This window comes from Papio anubis, chromosome 12, assembly GCF_008728515.1.
Source record: "Papio anubis isolate 15944 chromosome 12, Panubis1.0, whole genome shotgun sequence".
Lineage (NCBI taxonomy): Eukaryota > Metazoa > Chordata > Mammalia > Primates > Cercopithecidae > Papio > Papio anubis.
This window is the reverse complement of record NC_044987.1, coordinates 111422075-111443397: the sequence shown is the minus strand read 5'-3', so window position 1 is coordinate 111443397 and position 21323 is coordinate 111422075. Positions and strand designations below refer to the sequence as shown.

General features: G+C 53.2%; 1 protein-coding gene and 1 long non-coding RNA gene across 3 annotated transcripts in view; one reads left to right on the top strand and one right to left on the bottom strand.

Annotated features, from left to right (window-relative positions):
* Positions 1-13871, bottom strand: part of DAGLA (diacylglycerol lipase alpha) — a 67214-nt gene extending 53343 nt beyond the window's left edge. The window contains exon 1 of one of the 2 annotated variants that reach the window (XM_003909724.5): positions 13755-13871. The gene's annotated coding sequence lies outside the window, so the exon portion shown is untranslated. Of the gene's footprint in view, positions 1-1508; positions 3273-13754 lie in introns of those variants that run through there. The other variant, XM_009185874.3, reaches the window with a different exon arrangement.
* LOC116269775 lies at positions 2106-8752 on the top strand. Its single transcript, XR_004177570.1, has 3 exons — positions 2106-2188; positions 3248-3341; positions 8665-8752. It is a non-coding gene; the product is annotated as an uncharacterized LOC116269775 (long non-coding RNA).
* Positions 13872-21323: the final 7452 nt, after the last annotated feature.

The window sequence follows — 21323 nt, the reverse complement described above, 5'->3', positions numbered from 1 at the left end:
GGAACTCAGATGCCAAGCCTCCCAGATTCCCCGAATCCTACAGATGAGGACCCTAAGCTCATAAAGGAATGCTGACGTGCCAAGGTCACACAGCTTTGGGCCTCTGCCCCATCCTTGGCTGCCTTCCCAGCCTCATTCATGCAGCCATTACTCTCCGAGCATATCCTATGTGCCTAGACTCTGGAATTGAGATTTAGTCGCCTAGGTGATGCCAAACTAAACTTGGCCTCAGAGGTTTGCAAGCTGGGGGCTTCCCATCTCTTAGCTGTCGCCTCCCCACCCTCTCCTCTTATGTAAAACAGAAGGAGTGCTGGCCATCATCAGGGAAGACTCAAAGCAGAGAGGAAGTAAGAAAGCAGGAGAAGCGGTGTGAAGCCCTGGGGATCATCAGCCACACCCTGGAAGTGAGGGAGGCGATGGTGAAAGTCACCCCAGTGGGGGAGTCTGGACTGCCCCTGGCAGAAGGAGGCCTCATCTTAGGCAGGGTAGGTGCGCTGTGACCGGGGACCCCAGACCAGACATGCTGACTTATGCATAAGAAAAAGACTTATCTTTTTCTTATTAAAAAATACACGTTCTCTATAGAAAATAGAAACTGGCTGGGCGCAGTGGCTCACACCTGTAATCCCAGCACTTTGGGAGGCTGGATCACTTGAGATCCATGAGCTTGAGACCAGCCTGGCCAACATGGTGAAACCCCACCTCTACTAAAAATACAAAAATTAGCCAGATGTGGTGGCGGGTGCCTGTAATCCCAGGTACTTGGGAGGCTGAGGCAGGAGAATGGCTTGAACTGGGGAGGCAGACCGCACCACTACACTCCAGCCTGGGCAACAGAGTGAGACTCGATCTCAAAAAAAAAAAGAAACAAACCAAAAAGAAGAAAATAGAAATCACCCATGACCCCTCTAGGAAAACTATCGACTATAAACAACCTTCTAGTCTTTTTTTTTTCTTTCTTTCTATCTAATTGTGGGACCATTTGGCACCTACCACTTTTTTCTACTGAACTAAAAGGTGAGCACTTCTCCCGAAACATTTTCCTACCGCCGTCTCTCCTCATTACCATGGAGTAGTCCACATACATGACGGACAGAAGTTCATTCAACCAACTCCCTACTGGGGGATGTTAGGTTGTCTTCCTCTTCTCAGTGTGAGAAAACCCCACAGCTGGGCCCCAGGCAGAGTGGCTCTGGGGTCCTGGGCTTTGGTGGCAGGATCCTGCAGGAACCCGGAACTCCTGACCCCAGCCTGGTGTTCCTTCTCCCCCTGGCAGGGGCAAAGGTTTATGCATAAAGGGTGGGAGCGAGGAGCAGGGATTCTGCACTTCTTCCCATCTCTCAGGCAGTAAGTGGTCCCCAGTGACTCTCAAACTTATGCAGACTCCCAGGCCCTGCCCAGCAATTCTGAATCAGTAAGCCCAAGGCAGGGCTCAGGAACCTATATTTATAGGTTCCAAGTTCTACCATGGCCAACCCCAGGAGACTCTGAGGCTGGAGTTAACCCACCTGCGCTCAGAAACTCTGCTCTGAAGGATGAGTCCTGGCCAGGACTGCTCAAGTGTGCACAAGCAGAACTTCCAGAGCTGCAGGCCGCTCCCAGCGATTATGATGTGGAGGAGGGTGGTGGTGAAGGGGTGCTGAGGTGCTGCATTTCCAACCTGGTCCCAGGTGGTGCTGCTGCTGCCGGCTCATGGGCAGCAGCAGCATCACCTGTGGGCACCTGTGCAGGCCCTGGGTTCTGCCTGGATGTACGATCACAGCAGGCTCTAATGCACTGACTATGGGGCACACACTCTGCCCTCCAGACTCAAGGTGAGGTGTGCTCCAGGGCCTGCAGCAGCAGCATTACTGGGAGTTGTTAGAAATGCACATCTGGGCCCAGCAGCCTGAACTGGAATCTGCGTTAGTAAGTTCCCCAGTGATCTGTGTGCCCATCAAAGAAGCACGAGGCTGAGTCTGTCACAAGCCAGCATCATCTCATGTCACCTCCTAACTCTCCTCAGAGGCCAATTATTCCCTGATTTTACAGGTGGAAACTGCAGCTGAGAGGTGAAAGGACCTGGTTAAGGACTCGACTACCCCCAGCAGGAGCTGCAACAGGAAGCCAGACCGTCTGGCCTGAGCTCTCAACCCTACATCCCAACACCCCCTGTGGTTTCCCATTCAATCACCACCAGCACTCCAAGGTGGGTTCACTCCACTTTACAGAGACTCAATGAGGTCAAATCAACTGCTCCAAAGCGCTCCCAGGAGCATGGTGGAGCCTGCCCCTGTGCCTGTGTTCGTTCCCTCTCAGCCCACTCTGTCTGCAGGCACAGAACCAGAGCGCAGGGCCAGGTTGGGGGAGTCCCACCTCCAAATCCTGCAGGCTCTGCAGACACAGTTGGAGGCAGGAAGTGGGAACCGGAGCGGAAGAACCAGGAGCTCGATTTGGGCTGAGGACACTCTTTCTTCACAGCCAGACTCAGTTTTGTGTGCCTTTTGAAAGGAGACAGAGAATAGCTGGGCTCGGCCCAATGAGACCAGCCTCTTTCAACCTTCTGGTTGCTGCCATTTCCAATTACAATTTCAGAGGGCTCCTATAATTTATACATCCCAGGATGCACTGCCCCAGCTGCTTTATGATGGGAGTTCATTACACCATTAAGGTTAAACTTTTATAAAGTACTGAGCAGCTGGTGGGCTGGGCGCCCAGCTTCGTTACTGCTGCCGGAAGCCTGCTGAATAGGGTTCACCTGGGGAAGGGAGGGGTTAAAGGCGCCAAGAAATGGAGACGGCAGCTGCTCAGGTGCCCTGAGCCCTCCATTAGGCGGTGTTCTAAACTGCATGGTGTAGCAGGCAGGCAGCAAGGAGAACAATCTGGAATGGCACTGGCAGGGGCATGTGGGGTGAGAGCAGCCATGCTGTGTGAGCCTGAAAGCCGCCTGCCGCAGCCTGCGAGGTACAGGGTCGGTGAAGGTCAGGTTGGGCAGCGGGAGTAAAAAGGTGGTGCAAGCCACGGATGGGTCTACACACGGGGAGCGGCGAGGGCTTCCTGGGAGCGGGGCCTGGTCTTCGCAGCAAGAGGATAGCCACAGGGGGCCTTCCTTTTGTGGGAGGCTGTTCCTCCCGTGGTTCACAGGATCCCCCAAACCCCATGCCAGGTGAGGAGAATGAGAACACCACACCCTGAGAGCAGGGGCCAGATGGGACCTGAGTCCCAGCTACAAACACGCAGCCTCTAACAGAGTCCTTCAATTCCCCAGGGAAGCTGAGGCCCTAGACCTGAACCCCTGCTGTGAAATGAGTGCTTCCTCCATGGGTGCCATGGGACTGTCCTGAGCACAGAGCCTAGAGGGGGTGAGTGTCTAGAAAATGGAAACCATCACTGTTCATGGCATTAAATGTGTCCCTACACATAAGGCACTGTGTAGCAGAGAGGACTCTCTGCAACACGTTTGCCATTGTGGCTGCTGGTAGAGTGATAGTGTCTGCTTATGCCAACTCAGGAACTCCCTTAGGACGAAGTGATACCATTTATCTTATTATTCCCAGCTCCAGGCACAAGGCTTAGCAAGTAGGTGCTCAATAAATGTCCTCGAATAAATGGGTAGATGGGAGATTACACGTGGCAAAACTATTCTCTGCTCCACGGTCTGGTCCCAGTCCCAGTGAAGGTGTCAAAGGAGAACCAAGTTCTTTTCAAACGTATGAAACTGAAACAAACTCTTAAGAAAAATTCCTTAAGTTCTTAGGGGGAAAGAGACTTGGGTACGGCTGGTGTTCTGGCCCTGGGAGTGCACTGGGGCTGATTCTGGCCTTGCAGCCCAGGAGAGTTTGCAGTGCCTGGAAGCTCAGGCCTCAGCTGGTGCTCTGCAGACCCGGTGGGCAGGGCTCCCATTGCCCTGGAGAGGCTGCCCAGACCAGAGAGGATGGCATGGAAATCTGTGAGGCCAAGTCATGACCCCCCAACTCTTAGGAGGGCAGCTGGAGAAGCTGAGGGGCTTTGTACGGTGAGACTCAGAGAGTCTGAGGAAGAAACTGGCTTCCCCCAAGGGCTTCAGAGAGGAAATGTTAAAGAAAAGGCAGCGGATAGAAGAGGTACCAAAAGAGGCTGGGCACAGTGGCTCATGTCTGTAATCCCAGCACTTTGGAAGGCTGAGGTGGGTGGATCACCAGGTCAGGAGTTCAAGACCAGCCTAGCCAAGATGGTGAAACCCCGTCTCTACTAAAAATACAAAAATCAGCCGGGCGCGGTGGCAGGTGCCTGTAATCCCAGCTCCTTGGGAGGCTGAGGCAGGAGAATCGCTTGAACCTGGGCAGCAGAGGTTGCAGTGAGCTGAGATCGCACCACAGCATTCCAGCCTGGCCAACAGAGCAAGACTCCGTCTCAAAAAAAAGAAAAAAGAAGAGGTGCCAAAGGAAGGAAACCAAAATAGAAGAACCAAACGGAACCAGGGACTGTGGGGTTGGGACGGCCAGTTCTCATAGAGGGTCAGGACAGGAGCAGGGTGAGATACTGGACGGGTGGCAGGATACTGCCAGCTTTGAGAAGTGGCCCAGCTGCTTGTGGGGAGCAAAGCCCAAGAGGCCAGCTCCAACACAGGAGTGCTGCAGGGGAGCCTCAGCATCAGGAAAGGGAGGGTCCCATCAGACATAGCACATGCTTGGGCTGATGGAGAACAATTATGAGAAGTAATTGTGGTCATTAATAATAGCAGTTAACATTTCCTGAGTACTTATGATGTTCTTGGCATTGGGCGGAACTTCCTACATCATCTCATTTGATCCTAACATGCCATGTTCCATTAGAGCCCCCATTTAGGAGATGAAGAGGCCAGGCACGATGGCTCATGCCTGTAATCTCAGCACTTTGGGAGGCCGAGGTGGGCAGATCACGAGGTCAGGAGATCAAGACCATCCTGGCTAACACGGCAAAACCCCGTCTCTACTAAAAATACAAAAAATTGGCCAGGCCTGGTGGCAGGTGCCTGTAGTCCCAGCTACTGGGGAGGCTGAGGCAGGAGAATCTCGTGAACCCGGAAGGTGGAGCTTGCAGTGAGCTGAGATTGCACCACTGCACTCCAGCCTGGGTAACAGAGTGAGACTCCGTCTTCAAAAAAAAAAGAGGAAACTGAGGCTCAAACAGGTCAAGTGACTTGCACAAGTAGTAGTGGTCTTAAATAAAACTCTGTCTTTATGCTAAAGCCCATATCTGAAGGCCTATGCTATGAATTTAAAGAGGGAGAGAGAATGAATCAGAAGTGGATAATCTTGGAGACCAGGCAGACTCAAGTGGGTGAAGTGGGCAGGTGCTAACTGGGAGGCAGGGCACTGGGAGTTCCCAGCCCCTGCAGCTGAGGCTGAAAAGGCCAGGACAGTCCCCTCAGCCACTGGGCCTAGGGCTGCCCAGTGATTCTGCAGCCTGCCCCAAAACTGCAGCGGGGCAGCTGTCCCAGGGCAGTAGAGGAGCCTGGATGAAGTGGGAGTTGGCTAAAGGGCGTGCCAGGGGAGCCTGATGTAATCCTGGCCTGCAGAAAGCGGAAACTTGGGAAGTGAAACAAAACAATCCCCTAACAGTAGCCTGGCCACAATTTCCAAAGAACGATGGCAGGCATGCCTTGCCCCCACCCACAAGTCCAAGGGCTCTGCCTTTTTCTTCAGGCCCTGGCAGCACGTGTCACCTTCCCCAGCCCCAGCCCAGCACTGAATTGCGCTCCGAGTAAGGCTGATGAGAAAGCAGAGGATTCCCAGCCAGCGCCCCGGGAGCCTTGCCACTGTGAGGCTGGTGGCCCCACCGCTTTCGGGAACAGACACAGGGCTCACCTCCTCACAAGGCTTTCCGCATGTGTTGAGGGGTGAGGGGAGGTCTGGGCGGCTGCCTGGCGAGCTATCCTCCTTCCTCCCCACACCCAGCCTGAACTGACCTAGTTAGGCTGCATGTGGGAGATGGGAGAGGAAGTAGGGCCCAGAACCCCCCGCGGGCCCCCTGCACTTCCACACAACCCAGGCGCCCAGAGTGGGAGGGACCACCTCCAAAGACCCAGGCACTGCTCACCCAGCCAGGACAGCAGACCAGGGCCTGGCAGCCACTCTAAGCATCTCCCGCCCCTCTCCTGGCCACACAGGTTCCTCAAGCAAGTTCTTGGCAGCCGGCAAGCTGCGGAATTCATCTGCTGGGCCGGGGTGGCTCCGAGGGTGGGTGCAGATGCCTTGGCTTGGGTCTATGTGCCCAGCCTTAAATATTCTCAGCCTTCATGCCAGCTCTTGAATCTCATATACGAGCAATCCTAATCCTTTGTTAGTACAATGTCTTTCCCAAAGGCCTTTCCCGTCCAGTGTTGCCTTTGAACAGTGAGGGAGACAGGATAAATATTGCTGCTATTATACAGACAGGGCAACCGAGGCTAACAAAAGAAAAGTGACTTGTTCACAGCTCCCCAGCAGAGCCAGGTACACTCCAGGCCCAGCAGTCCCATGTTCCTTGTTATGGTCATGAGGATCAAATGAGAGAAGGTACAAAAAGTGCTGAGCTTGGTGCCTGGCACCTTGCTCCCTAAATGTTATTTCACCATGATCATTATGCTTCATTGAGGACACAAATCTGAGGGGAACACACATCCTCTCTCTGAGGGGCGCCAGCACTATCCAGATAAGACAGTGCTAGAAGATGCCTTTGTTTGGCCAGGCGCAGTGGCTCACCCTGTAAGCCCAACACTTTGGGTCGCCAAGGCAGGTGGATCACCTGAGGTCAGGAGTTCAAGACCAGCCTGGCCAACATGGTGAAACCCCGTCTGTACTAAAATAAAAATTAGTCGGACGTGGTGGCGGGTGCCTGTAATCCTAGCTACTCGGGAGGTTGAGGCACGAGAATCGCTTGAACCAGGAGGCAGAGGTTGCGGTGAGCTGAGATCACACCACTGCACTCCAGTCTGAGCCACAGAGCGAAACTCTGTCTCAAAAAAACAGAGTGCTAGAGTCAGTGGAGCACGGAGAAAGGCCTCATGGAGGAGGTGGGCTTGTGTGGGACCTGAGGGAGAGAGAGAGGTGGGGTGTGGACAGGGACACCAAAAAGAACCCCTCCTGGGTTCAAACCCTGGCTCCCTGCCTCGCTGAGTGTCCCTGAGCAGGTGATGCAAGCTCCCTAAGCCTCCTGTAAGACGTAGGTTGGAGGGATGGGAGCGTGCAGGGGGTTGCTGTTGCAAAGAATAAATGACATCCATCCTCTCTGTACACTCTCCTGGGTTCAGTTCCTCCACACTGAGAAAATGGAAATTATTGTTATTATTCTGCGGCTGAGCAAAGCCTCCTGGAGACATGCCCTGGTGCCCTCCCTGACCTCAAACCTGAACGGCTCTGAGAAAGCTAAGTGCAGGGCCCTGTCCCCAGGAGACAGGTGCGGCCCCAGGGAGCCCACTCCACTGTGTGGCCTGCCCATCAGGAGCAGCCAGGGGCTGGGAGGTGCAGGGGGTGTTATATAAATGAAGGGACATCAATAATAGATTAACCTCAAGGAAGTCCAGGAACATCAATCATCAATTAATTAAATGGCTCCAGGAGAGACAATGACGAGGGGCCCATTCGGGATGAATTCGAGGCAGCATCCTGTCTCACCTTACACAGTGGAGGGCCACCGTCCTGACCTCGACCCCAGAGCTGCAGCTCCCTGGCCAGGACCGTCTCCAGGTGTAGGACTGGTTCGCAGGAGCAGCCCCCAAACACAGGTGAGGGCAAGCCCTGTTCTCCTCCATCCTCCCCCAGGCTCTGAGAACTCCCAAACGCTGAAAGGGTTTTGATGAAACTTCCCAGAATAGTAACCTCCTGGGCTGAACTCAGGCGAAATTTCAAGGGGTAATTTGGTGAGAAAATGATCAAATGCCTGGAAATAAGTGCTGTGAACACTGGAACCCCCTCAGTGGGTCTTCAGGGATGGGAACGGCCTCGAGGGCAGCCCTGAAAGCCTGCCATTCACGCTCCTGCCCGGCACTGACGGGAGTCAGACCCGCTGAAAGTCAAAGTCAAGTGTGGGCAACACAGTTCAGGCGGCGACTCCGAGCTCAGCTCAGCTTCCCGGCCCCACTTCCCACCCCTTCCCCTCCTAGTGACCAAGCTGACCAATCTCATGGCTTCTGTTTCCCTTCCATAATCAGGCTTTGTCTCTCCCTTTGCCCCTGCAGAGTGGCCACTGCCCTAGTTCAAGCCCCCCGCACCTGGGCACCCCCTACTCCTGTCCCTCAGTACCCTGGCACCTGCTGCCACACCACTCTTCCTGGGGGGTGGCACCAGCCCCCAAACCCTTACTCAGAACATTTCAGTGAATGCCCATGTATTCAGATTGGGGGCTAAACCTTCAGCCCTGCCGTCGTGGCTCCCGGGGACCCAGTTCCAGCTCATTTTTCCAACCTTAGCTTTCACCACTTCTGGTGTATGCACCCTACACTCAAGCCAGACAGCAAACAGGCAGCAGTTCCCCCTCCCAGCCACCAGTCACCCCCCCAACCTGCCCCCGTTGCTGCCAGTTCCTCAAAACCACCTTCCTTTGTTCATTCCCACTGGTCCCCATGGCCCACATAAAAAGGCCGTGGCCACCCAAGTCTCCCCGACCTCCCTGGCTCGAGTCACTCTCCCTCCTTTGACCTCTGGCATCACTCATTTCTAAAAATTAATTATATCTTCTCAACAGATTTTAAGCAACTTGAGGTCAGAATCTACACCTTATAGGCTCTGGTATGCCCACCTCATCTGCATGCCCTCACTAACCCCCACCTCACACCTGGTACTCAAGAAACAACTATCAACTATGTCCAAGTGGAAACATTCCTCAAGGCTAAGATACACTCTTGCTGATGACACTGTTAATGGATATGCAAGATTCTGTCTATCCCAAGGATGTGGGAATCTAACTTCTTATCAAGTAATGAGACTCATTACATCTTCCCTGCTGCTAATATATGCAGATCACGACATAACCACTTTTCTATGGAAAGGATTCCCGCCACAAGAGCAAAAACATTTTCTCAGTGCGTGTTTTCATCACGATCTCTCTATGCGCCAGGCATCACCTGGGAGAATTCTTGCCATTCGGCCTTCAGAGGTTTAACTGTCCCCATCTTACAGATTAGGAAACTGAGGTGTGCCAGCATCCAATCCGGGTCTGTGAGGTTCCAGAGTCTGAAGTCATAACCACCCATAGGCTACAATGCTATCTTCTGTCATGGGGGAGAGGGGACTGTCCCCAGCTGACTTCCAGGTGGCTCAAGGAGGAGCATGGAAGCAGGCGTGTGAGACACCCACAGGTAGCGCACAGAAGGGTGTGAGAGCCCCGCCTGCAGCCCGGCTTCCTTCTAAGGAATACTGAGAAAGCACTCGGCTCCTCATGTTAACAGTCATAACATGAGGTATGAAACCCACCCTCTGCCCTCCCACAGCCTGAAGGCAGCCTCCTCCAACACCCACTGTTCCCTCCTGCTGTGAAGAGCCCGGCAACACCCGGCTCCGCACACCCACCAACACCAGGCCAGCCAGACACGGGAGCCCGCGCGCTCCCACACCACCAGGCGCTCCACACCCCCTCCGCCCTCACTTCCCACAGAAACACTTACGGACACAAGCGGCTTTACACACGTGCACTCCCCGGGCAGCCCCGCGGTGATAACAGCCCCATCCCCATCTACAGGGCTTGGGTGTTCCTGCCAAACGCCCCATGAAAACAACACCCTTACCCGTGGTCACACCGATCCCCTCCATGGCATCTCCCTGGACTCCTTCCTCAGCAGCAAAGAGGTCCTCACAGATAAGGCAGTTTCCTGGGTCTTTCCTGCCCACACACACAACCCACATCCACACCCACACTCACGCTTCCCATCCAACCCAGAAAGACCACGCCCAGCCCAAGTCAGTGTCAGAAACAAAAAAAGAAAATCAAAATAAACCATTTTCAGCCCTGCCCGCTGGGGAGGTAACCGCATCCTGCAGTGTCCTGGGCTTCGCGGTTCTAAAAGATTTATCTTCCCCTGACCACATGCTCATTGATATTTCCCCCAGCGCTACTTGCCCAGTCCACTGGAGTGTAATGTAAAGCTATTCCGGTGAGAAATTGAAATCACGGAGTGATGGGCCAACAGGTAGATTAAACACCAGGGTTCCCCTCTGGTCTCGAGGAGAGGGACTAGGGGACGAGTCGCTTCTAGCGACAAGCTGTGCCTTCAACTGCAGCCTTCTGGCCTGCTGCTGTCAGCTCTGGTCCAGCATCCTCTGGCCACAGATGCCTGGCTCCCTGGCACCCCTAAAGCAGAGACAGGCACTGTGATTTATGGAGCAGCTGAGGAATTGCCAGGAGCTGAGTAAAGCAACTTTTAGAGAAACACGGACAAGGAACATGGGAATATGACTGGGGACCAAGGTTGAAATATTTCAGCTCCAGGGAGCTGCTTGCCCTCGAGGTCCACTCCTAAGTGACTGGCCTCCTGCCTCAGCTGGAAGTTACTTGAAATCAGCATCTGTGCACAATGACAAGGGTGCTAACCTGGCTGGGCTCCCTGCTGCCCCAAAACCCCAGGACTGGGAAGAAAGCTCGGCTCTCCTTTTGGGGAACAGAGGCCAACTCCTCCTCTCAGTGTCTTCAGATCTGCCCTGCCTGCCACCCAGCTCTGCTGTGCAGTCCCAACATCCCAAGCAGATGGCAAAGGGTGGCTGAAAAGGGCTCCTGGAGCCCCAAACCATAAGGCTGAACCACAAATCAGAACAAACAGGCGGAGGTGTGGAGGGTGAGCTGAGGAGACTTGAATACTGAATATTCACAACAGGGCGGCTGGAGGCTTCCTCCTTAATGGACTCTGCACTTAAGAGAGCTTTCCAGACACAAGCTGAAGTGCCCAGCAACTCCTCGGGGGAGGTATGAAGGCACTGCAGGGAGTGGGTGAGACGGGCCATGGACACCCCTCAGACCAACATGGGAACAACCAGGGAAGCACCTGCAATGCTGGACAGTGTCTGGGTGGCAGCTATGGGGACAGGGCGAGTCTATAGCATGGAAAAGTCAGTTCACAACCCTGGGTCTGGCAGGGCCATGTCCTCCTTCTACCCACATGGCTTGACACTGCAGCCTGGGCACAGGGCAAAAGCCTGTGAAACGGGTTGCCGGCTAAGGCAGACACCTGCATGGAATGCTGGAGAAACGCCCTGGGTTAGAGAAAAACAGGCCTTCCAGCGCCACGGAGCAGGGTCTGCAACTCAGGCTCTGTAGCTTGTTGTCAGGAATTAGGCTCCTGGTGGCAGAGAGGAAAGCAATGTGCAGCCGCCCTCATCCTCCCCACCTGGGAAGGCACTTCAGCCAGAAGTGGGGCCACATCGGGAGAGGTGCCACACCTGTCTGCCCTCAGAGGTGCCCGTAGCCCCCTTTCCTTTCCCCCACGTGTGAGGGCATCCTCCACACCCCCTGATCCCACCCTGCTATCCAGCCTCAACCTCCCGCAGGACCATCCAGACCTGAGCCACATCAATCTGTGGATGATCTGACCCACTTCATATCCTTCAGGCCACAGCCCAAAAGACGCTGATGTGACTGCTCCCCACTCCCGTTCTCAGAACCCAGAGCCAAAGGAAATTCTCAAGAGAAAACACACACACTTCCCAAGTCTTCCTCCCACACAGGTACCCTAGATCTGTCAGCCACAGACACCTCCCAGACCTACCCTGGCAATAAGGCACGTTTGCCGCCCAGGCAAAGTGCTTCCTCCTGCTTGGGCCACTCCTGCAGGACTTCACAGCTGCCGGGGCCATGCTCAGGACCGTCCTCGGGAGACCGGGGGCCTGGTTCCAGCTCAGCAGCTGACTCATAGTGTCAACAGATCCCACTTGCCCCCACCAGGAGCATGTGTGCTCAGGGCCTCTAATTCCCTATGACAGGCCCTCAACCTTCCGGCTCCCTTCCTCCCAATCACATCCCGCGCCACCATTTCCTATAGCTCCTGCCTCCAGCCCTGGTCTCTTTACTTGATGAGACTCTCTGACCTTTGTACAGTCTTTCGTTGTTTGCAAAGGGTTTCCACGTGCACCATTTCCTTTCATTCTTTACTACCAGACCACCATGTGACATGCCTTGATTGGTGAAGTCACCTGCTGAAGTTCACACAGTCAACACTGGAATTAAAGTGATCTGCCCCCAAAGGCATTGGACAGTGCTCCAGTTATAGGGAACTCATCAGCATCTCCAAGCACCCACCTTAGCAATTTGGCGACCACCTGCCACCCTAATCTCCAATATCCTCAACATCATCTTTTTGGATGCGTAAGTGCCTTCTCCAGCACAAGTTCAACCCTGTTATTCTTCTACCACTGATCCCACTCCCCCAAGAGATCCACGAAGAACTGAAGATTTCCCCTACACTGTAAGACTTCTCTGGGGGAGCTGGAAATTGCTTCTCTGAAAAGTAAGGCACTAGGTGATGCTGAGTGAGACCTTCACCCAAAGCTTCCCAAAGGACTGGTGAGAGCAGACACAATCTCAGCGCAGATGGAAGGGGTTTTAACATAGGAGCCAAGCAGAGAGGACAGAGCCCTTGGAAAGGAATTTAAGCCTGGGGGTGGGAGTCCCAGTGGCCCCAGCAGATTCCCAGTGGCTGCAGAATCATCTTTCAAGCATCCCCCAATCGATCCAATCCTCTGGACCCAAAGGCTCCCAAGCATCAAAGAAGAGAGTCAACTTCCAGATACCCTGGAGTGAACCCATCAACCCAAGGAGAAGGCAGTGCCCGGTGACCACAGATAGATGGTGCGTTGTACCACTCCCTGACCCGCTAACCCGGGCTACCTCTCGGCCCTGCTTGTTTCTCAGGACATATTCTGGGACAGTGATCACCACTGAAAATCATCCACCCCTCCCTTCGTCCCCAAAGCTAGATGAATAGCGAGCCCAGGACAACGGTAGTGCCTGGAAGGTCTCCGTCTGGGTTACTATCAGGGCCCTTGTGGTAGAAGCTTCTCCTGGCCATCTCCTGTTTATGCCCATTATAAAGGACACTAACCCTCTCCCAGATTTCTGCCCTCCTCAGTCCAGTGTACCCAACAGGCATTAAAACTGGACCCCCACGACAGAGGCAGTGTCCCCTTCATCGCCTGTGGAGAAGGATGGGCATTTACCCTTCCCATTCATCAGGATGGGAGGGCCACGGCCTCCCCCCACGGCAGTGCCAGGTAGCCCCCTGCACTACACCATGCCAAGGCCCTTTCTCACAGTCACGCCAGGAACTCTAGCCATGCTGAGGACACCAACTCTTCAAGCCCCCAGTGCTATCACCCCAGACCATGTCAAGCCCAAGGCCAGAACCATCCCAACACCCAAGCAACGGCAGCACTTCCTCACACCCATGCCAGCGGCACCACCATGCCGGCACGAGCTGGCCACCTACCCCAGAACCAGTCCGAGGGCCGTGCCCATCACCTACCTGTGCCAACAGCTGCACCACCTCACACCTGGGAGGCCACCACCGCACCAAGGTGGAGGCGAGTCTTCTGAGATCCGTGCCAGGAAAACCACGCTGTCTGTGCCGGACCCACGTTGCCCACGCCCGTGCCACGCGTGTCACCATCCCCACGCCGGTGCCAGGGGCTCCACAGACCTCACACCTGCCACGGGCGCGCGTGGCAGCTGCAACTCCGCCCGCCGACCCGTCGGGCCGGCCACCGCGCGCCCTGGACACTGCCCAGCCCGCCGCGCCGCTCGCACCGCGCCCGCGCCCGGGACCGGCCCGCCGCGCGGGAGGCCCCCCTTACCTCCCGCCCGCCGCAGGGCTCGGCCCGCCGCCGCGACCGCCACCTCCATCCTGGGCTCCCCAAGGCCCCGATTCACTAACGCCGCTTCCGCAGGGCGCCGGCGCCGGCGCGAAGTCCGCCTCCGCCCCCCGGGGGACGCTGCGTCCTTTACGTAAACCCCTCTCCGCCGCCAGCGGTGACCATGGCGACGGTCGTGGGGCGGCAGCGCCCCCTGGCGCCAGGGAGGGGAGAGGCGTCGAGGCCCGAGCGAGCCGAGCCTCCGCGGGCGCCTGCCCTGCGCGTGGGGGCGGTGGGCGCCCGGCTCAGGCCGCGGCTGGGGCCCCGTGGGCGGCCGGGAGGGGCTGGAGTGGCCGCGCTGCGTCGGGGGAAGGGAACCGCCTGGGTGCCTGCCCCTCCTTTAGGCCCCTCGTGACCAGTTTTAGCGTGGGAGAGGGAAAAAAGCAAGTATGATCACTGGAGAGCTGGTTCATTTGTGGGGAGGAGAGAGACGGGTCCCACCTCCTCGGGGTGACTGAACTCTGCTTGAGAAGTTGGAGCACGTCTTTTGCGTCTGGGTACCCCCTCCTCCCTACCACCCTCCACCTCCCGCCCCCCACCCCCGTTCCCAGTGCCCAGCCTCGTGCCTGGCCTCCAAAGGGGCTTGCTTGGTCAATTTTGAATTTCTGGTAAATGAAGAAAACCGCCCCTCCTGTTCCCCTTCACGCCCATTCATTCACCGTAAGTCGCTTACACCTCTCTGGGAGCGCTGTGCTGAGCTGGGGGAGTGGAGGACACAGAGGAGCAGAAGGCGGGCCCTGACTTCAAGGAGCTCATTCTGCTGGGGAGGAGACGCCGATGGAGGGGGTTTTAACATAGGAGCTAAGCAGAGAGGACAGACAGAGCCCTTGGAAAGGAATTTAAGCCTGGGGGTGGGAGTCCAGTCTGCAGGTCGGGATGACTCAGCTGGGTCCCAAAGATCCAGTAAAGATTCATCAGAGACAAAGAGGGGAAGAACATGTTTCTTTCAGGCAAGAGAAGTGCCTCTAAATGTTTCCTAGGCTCTGTTGCCATCCCCAAAATCACAGTGATCCCGCAGTTCAGTACAAGTGGGAGCCATAGGTGAACAAGGAGGTGTGGGTAGTGGGGTGCCCGGGTTGAGCAGAAGCCTGGGTCTGAAAATTACGTGGACATTTGGGTTGGAAATGAGATTGTGAGTCCAGGACTGCCTTCTATTGAAGCTGATGGAGCCACTTCTGGAAGGAGTTCTGTGTTACCTGTGATTATTTAGAAAGCAAACTCAACGTAGGTAACAAGGAAAATGAGGAGTGGGCACATATACCCAGTGGGGCACCTCAGGGGATTCAAGGAGGAGTTGAATTCCTCAAGGCTCAGGAAGGGCAGAGATCAGGAGAGGATTTAAGGGCCCACTGTAGCAGTATCAGTTTAGGGATATTCTTTCTAGATCATTGCCATTAATCAGAATCAAAACTGCCAGACTGGATGTCTCTTGGTTCAAAGTTCCAGATTCCCAGAAAAAAAAGAATCTTATTAGTCCAGATCAGGCCACGGTCAATCAGCTATGGCCAGGGCAGAAAGTGCTTTGTGATACAAACATGTCAGCCCACTTTTCCCTGTTGAGAGACACTCTCAGAGGAGGAGAATCATGACCTGAACAGCCAGTTCAAAGACTGTCAGCCAGGGACGGTGGCTCATGCCTGTAATCCCAGCACTTTGGGAGGCAGAGGCAGACGGATCACCTGAGGTCAGGAGTTCGAGACCAGTCTGGCCAACGTGGTGAAACCCATCTCTACCAAAGTAGAAAAATTAGCCTGGGCATGATGGCGGGTGCCTGTAATCCCAGCTACTCGGGAGGCTGAGGTGGAAGAATCACTTGAACCTGGGAGGCAGAGGTTGCAATGAGCCAAAATCAGGCCATTGCACTCTAGCCTGGGCAAGCGAGCGAGACTCCATCTAAAACAAAACAAAACAAAACAAAAACTGTCTACTACAATCCACTCCTTAGCTGCCCCACGTACACAAACTCACATGTGTCCATGTGCACACACGTGTCCCCACACACACCAGCCTTTCTTCCCATTCCTCTAAACTTGTCCTCACCAGACAAGTTCCAACAGTTACCTTCACACTTGATATCATGAGGTTACTATTATTTCAAGATCTTCAAGGTGATTGGTCCCATCTGGTCATTTAACTGAATTAAAGGGTAACTTTTACCATCACCAAATGCTTTGAACTCTTGCTACTCAGAGTGAGCCATTGGCACCACCCAGAAGCTTGGTGGGAATGCATAATCTCAGGCCCAAGAATTTCAGCTTGGCAACAAGATTCCCAGGTGATTTGAATGCACATGAAAGGCTGAGAAACATCACTATTATAAATGTCAGGTGACTGGGCGCGGTGGCTCACACCTGTAATCCCAGCACTTTGAGAGGCTGAGGCGGGCGGAGTTCAAGACCAGCCTCACTAACATGGTGAAACCCCGTCTCTACTAAAAATACAAAAATCCACTGGGCATGGTGATGGGCACCTGTAATCCCAGCTATTCGGGAGGCTGAGGCAGGAGAATCGCTTGAACTCGGGAGGCGGAGGTTGCAGTGAGCTGAGATCACGCCACTACATTCCAGAGACAGAGCAAGACTCCCTCTCAAAAAAATACATACATACATACATACATACATACATACATTCATACATGTTAGGTGAAAGGAAAAGGAAAGATAAGAAAAACATTTTCGAATTGTGATTCGTATTTTCTTAAAGCGGGGAGTGGTTAATTATTTAATCTTCAACAACTCTAGTAACAAGCAAGGAAAGACAGGGAGAGACAGCAGTCTTTTTTTTTTTTTTTTGCAATTGGTCACAGACTCTTAGAAGGTACTTGCGAATTCCCCTAACGCCTTGTTTCTGTGTTCTGCAGGTCTCCTGCCTGCATCTTATTCATTCAGGATTCTTTGCCTGACAGACTGACCTAAGTCTTCTTCTTGAGGGCTGAGCTGTGGCCATAAGGCATCTCAGCAGGCTTCCAGCGACACTGACCACTGGGCACAATGATGTAGGAGGTCCTTCACAGGGGCATGGGTTCTACCCATGTTGTGCGTGTGTGTGGGGGTGTGTGTGTGTGAAAGATCCCCCAATGGCCAGTCCCAGTTTCCAGCGGAACCACAATGGTGCCTTCTGATGGATTTGTTCCTCCCTTCCATTCTAAAACCACCAGACACACAATCAAAACCCAGAGCTGCCTGCACAGGAAACAGGCAATTTGATGAGGGTGAGAGGCACCCTCATCACTTCTATTTCTAGTTCCAAGACAGTTTGGAAGAAACATCAGAAAGGGTGGCTGTTCCAGAGCACACACTCCCCACAAGCCTGACCTGGTCCAGCTACCAGAGCTGCGTCCTCTCCATGCCAAAGTTGTGCCTGGCCTTCTCTCTGAGCACCTTCAGGCCCAGTTCCTTCAGGCTCAGTTCTGACAGCATTTGGCCAGGTGTCTTTGGAGATAGTCACCAGCACTGTGAGCAGACAGGAGCTGGGGAGGAGGACAAGAGCGAGGGCACCAGAACAGACAAGTCATAGACTGGTCCCAGTCCAGCTGTCAGGCTGTGCTCCCTCCACTCTGTGCCAAGTTCCCCCTCTGGCCTCAGTTTCCCTCTGAGTCCCAGTGGGGATAATAACATGACTCTTCCTCCCAGGGGGCTGTGCAGATTAACTAATTAATGAGTGTGACAGCGTCTGCATCCACAAAGGGGCTGATTAAATGCTGAGTGTTGTTATTAGGAGCTGTGGCGGTTGTGTGACAGGCAGTTGGCTGGAGACAGATCTGTCCCCTGCCTCCTCCCCATGGAGGACCTAGATGGAAGGGTCCTCCATCTGCCCCACGTTCCACAAGCTGAACATCTTGCAAGACAAAACCAGGATGATTTTTAGCACCCCAAAGACAGCATATAACTTTTGCACATTTCCCCTGTGCTGGAATGTGAGTCACGGCGGAGCTTCATAGTGTAATCTATCTCCGACAGCTGGCACAGCTGTATCCTGCCCCGACTCAGCTCCCAGCAGCTGCAGGACGGGATGGCTTGGTCAGTAACTGCAGTAGGGTAGAGCTGCCTGCAGAAAGACAACTGCGAATTCCTGAGCTGGGCACCACCCCCTGAATGCATTGCCCTGTAGAGGCAGGGATTGAGTGACCACTTTCCTCACTGCCTGAGATAGGGAGAGCCAATATGACACCTTGGCTAAGGAGTCAGGGGAATTCAAAGCATGCAGGGTTTTAAAGTATAAAGTATCTGCTCGTGGCCGAGGAAGATACAGTGACTATATTTTAGCTTGGATGCAGGGTATAGGATAACTGGATGAAACGACAGCTCTGGGGCACGATAGCTTTAGCCTAGCTTATTCCCAAACGTAGAAAGTCCTGAGAGACCTCCGAGTTAAACAGTGAATGTGACTTTGCAATACACAGCCCGGGACCCCCCTAGTTTGTGTGAGGTCTGTTGCCCACCCCTCCACTGCTGGGTCTTCCACCCTTGAATGTGATGGGTGCTGGTTCCCACACTGAGTCCTAGTGCATCTGACGGGGTGGGTAGGAAGGAACTGCTGCTACCAGGTAAATAAGTCTGCCTCTGACAACCATGGGGAATGTTGTTTACCCAAATAGCACACACTCAGCCTGTCTGGGGAGGCCAGAGAAAAGCTCTGGAGGCTGGGCTGCAGACTCCCACAGAGGGAGAAATTAGCCAGTTGCAAGGTCTAGGAAGTCCACGTGAAATGCACCTCGGGACACCTGGAGCCAGCTCTGGATTACCAGGGCTTCTCCTGGCAGGATTTCAGACCTTTTTGCTTCTGAAAATAGCAACTCTCCCTGCACTGCCAGAACTTTTCTCTCCCTGCCTTCCTTGTCCCTCCTGCTATGAGGTGGATGGGTCACAGGACCAAACAGGCTGGAAGTGGGAGCTGGACCACATGGCTTTGCTGGTAGCCCAGGGGTTAAAAAGTTACCCACCACCAGGAGATGAGTTGTTCTCTCTTGCCAGAGAGGTGCCTACAAGCCCCTAGCTTTTACTTGGTAAACACAATTTGCAGTCAGAGTCTCAAAAATCCGTGTAGCGGTGGTTGTAATGGGGGTGGTGACGGAGCAGATGCTGGAGGTGGTGACAGTGGTGACAGTCTGGTGGTCATGACAAGAGGGAGGAGAACAAGGACTGATGGCTTCCTAGAGGAAGTTCCGAGAGTTTTTTCACCTCTGCCTAATCCCCATTAGCTTGGGTTTCACCAGCACTTCCCCTGAAATGCCCAGAGGATTAGGAGATCCTTGCGTCTCATTAAACCAGCCTATTTGTGTCTGCTCGCTAATGGGTATTGTAGCAAATAGTTTTTCTCCTTGGGGCACTGGGGAGCTATGGGAGAGTAAACACAGATGTCTCAAGGGAAAACTGGGGTATTTACTGACTAGTGTGATTCATCGGCGCTTTCTGGGCACCAACAACCAGAGGAGAGAGTCTGTCCTCTTGAAGGTGTTCCATCCACCCATTCACCCACACACTCATTCTGCCCCCTACCTTTTCACCCATGTACCCATCTACACACCTGCACACCCCCCCACCCATCTGCCCACCCAACCATCCACCCACCTATTCATCCACCTAGTCTGTTCATTCACCCATGCACCTACCCATCCACTCATTCACCCATCCATCCATCCATCCATCCATCCATCCATCCATCCATCCATCCATCCATCTACTCATCCATCCATCTATCCATCCATCCATCCATCCATCCATCCATCCATCCATCCATCCATTCCGCTTCTATCCATCCATCCACTTCCATTCCATCCATCCATCCATCCATCCATTTTATCCATCCATCCACCCATTCCAATTCACCCATCCATCCATCCGTCCAATCATCCATCCATCCATCCTATCCATTCATCCATCCATCCATCCACCTCTCAACCCGTCCATCCATCTATTCAACTACTGTATCTCCTAGATCACGTGCTATTGATTCTTCTTCCGAAATATATTTGAAACCACCAACTTCTGTCCATTTCCCTCAGTACCTCCTAAGCCCAGGCACCTTTGTCTTCAGGACAACAGCAGCTGCTCTCAACAGATAGAATGACCTTTTAGAAGTGAACACCAGATTATGCCATGTCACTGCTTGAAACCCTGCTGTGATCTCCCATTGTTTTTGAAATACAGACTTCAACCGGGCGCAATGACTCACACCTGTAATCCCAGCACTTTGGGAGGCCGAGGCGGGCAGATCACGATGTCAGGAGATCGAGACCATCCTGGCCAACATGGTGAAACCCCGTATCAACTAAAAAAAGAAATATAGACTTCAATTTTTCTTAATTATAACTCACAGACGGTAAAGCATGCAGCATGACAAACCCATAAATGTACATACCTGTGACCACACCCAGATGAAGATGCAGATCATTTCCAGTCCTTTGTGCCCTTCAGAGTCAATTTCCACCCCCAAGTAGTAACCACTATTTGGATTTCTGTGCTATGGATTGGCTTTGCTGTTCCTGAACTTCCTATAAATGGCATCATCTAGTATGCAGTCTTTGGTGTCTAGCTTCTATAGCTCAACATTATGTCTGTGAGGTTCATCCATGTTATTGTATCAGTAGTACATTCTTTTTTATTGCTGTGTAATATTTCATGAGATGAATATACCATGATTTGATAATCTATTCTGCTGTTGGTGGATTTTGGAGCTTTTTCCAGTTTGGGGTTCTTATGAATAAAGCTTTGCTATGGTTTCAATGTACATGTCCCTCCAAAGTTTATACGTTGGAACTTAACTCCCAAAGTGATGGTATTAAGAGATGAGGCCCTTGGGAGGTAATTGGGCCATGAGGGCAGGTGGCATTAGTACCCTTATAAAAGGGTACAAGGGAACTTCTGTCCCTTCTGCCATGTGAGGACACAAGAGACACCATCTTGAAGATAGCAAGCTAGCCTTCCCCAGACACCAGTCTTGCCAGCTCCTTGATCTTGGACTTCCCAGGTTCCAGCACCATGAAAAATAAATTTCTGTTAATTGTGAATTACCCGGTCTAAGGTATTTAGTTATAGCAGCAGGAACAGACTAAGACAGCCTGCTATGGGCATTCTTATACAAGTCTTTTGGTAGATATTATACTTATTTCTCTTGACCTAGTGTGGTAGGTAGAATAATGGTTCCCCAAAGATGTCTGTGTCTTAATTGCCAAAAGCCATGAATGTGTTAGGTTACATGACATAGGGAATTTTAATTAATTAATTAATTAATTTTTAGACAGAGTTCCACTCTATCGCCCAGGCTGGAGTGCAGTGGTACAATCTCAGCTCACTGCAACTTCTGTCTCCCAGCTTCAAGAAATTCTCATGCCTCAGCCTCCCAAGTAGCTGGGATAAAAGGTGTGTGCCACTACACTGGGCTAATTTTGGGGGTGTTTGTTTGTTTTGTTGTTTTTGTTTTTGAGATGGAGTCTCGCTCTGTTTCCCAGGCTGGAGTGCCGTGGCACAACCTCGGCTCACTGCAACCTCCACCTTCCAGGTTCAAGTGATT